Source organism: Octopus bimaculoides, chromosome 1, assembly GCF_001194135.2.
Source record: "Octopus bimaculoides isolate UCB-OBI-ISO-001 chromosome 1, ASM119413v2, whole genome shotgun sequence".
NCBI classification, from domain to species: domain Eukaryota; kingdom Metazoa; phylum Mollusca; class Cephalopoda; order Octopoda; family Octopodidae; genus Octopus; species Octopus bimaculoides.
This window is the reverse complement of record NC_068981.1, coordinates 57,620,880-57,622,166: the sequence shown is the minus strand read 5'-3', so window position 1 is coordinate 57,622,166 and position 1,287 is coordinate 57,620,880.

The following is a 1,287-nucleotide window of genomic DNA, read 5'->3' as shown; positions in this document are numbered from 1 at the left end:
ATATATATATATATATATATATAATTGGAAAAAGAAAAAGAATGACTTCACTGGTAGTTCTAATCAGTTAAATTTATTATTTTTTAATTTTTTAATATAAACTTTAGTTCATAGGTGCAGGAGCGGCTGTGTGGTAAGTAGCTTGCTTACCAACCACATGGCTCCGGATTCAGTCCCACTGCATGGCACTTTGGGCAAATGTCTTCTACTATAGCCTTGGGCTGGCCAAAGCCTTGTCAGTGGATTTGGTAGATGGAAACTGAAAGAAGCCCCGTCGTATATATATGTATATGTATATATATATATATGTGTCTGTGTTTGTCCCCCCAACATCACTTGACAACTGATGCTGGTGTGTTTACGTCCCCGTAACTTAGCGGTTCAGCAATTTTATAGGGGGAATCGCATGACCGTGATATGTAGAACACATTATCGAAAGCGAAAATCGCCAAAATGAAAAAGTAAAAAAAGTTACAGTGGTTTTCCCTCAGTGTCTAATCCCAATGTGCACCTAAAATTTTTTTTAAATGGTGAGAGAAAATAGAGAGAGAAGTGTAATCGACAATAAAGGAATTAAAGGGGAGAAATGTTGTTGGTTTAATATATAGTGGTAGTGAGAGTAGATTAGAGGGAAATTTATAAAGGTTGGTGGGGGATAAATTTATGAAGGTTGGTGTATTTTTAGAATAGATATAGTGACCGATGTTTGCAGGTGAATACTCTGCTGTTGCATTCATTAAGACAATCTGTGGACTGCAGAATAGTCAAGACCTTGGCTATGCAAAGATCACACTTATCATGACTGCAGTAAGGCTTGGTGTGGGTGTCTATGGACCACTTGAGAGTGTAAGGAGTTGAATCAAGTGTTAGTTTACTGATAAGTTGAGATAATGATGTTCCATTGGAGTTTGTTTGGGACTTGAAGCTGGAGTAGTGGTTGTTCACTCTAGCTTTGAAGGTGGTGCTACATGATCTGGTATAAATGTAGTTACAGATGGCAGTTGATACTGTGCACTTATAAATTATGTTTCTTGTGAGACAGTGGTTATCTAAAGGACAGGAAGTTAGGTGTTCGTCTTTTTTGTAAATTTTAAATATATATATATATATTTCATTTTGGGATTTGGTTTGTAAGATTCTTTATGTGAGTTTGTGTGTTGAAGCATATTTTGTTGTGTCTGGAGAGAGACGTTCTCTTTTAGTGCCGTATTATTTAACACACTCACCGGTAAAATTTCCACTCATTTACTTATTTATTTTTTTCCTAAAATTTTCCTTGCATCTTGC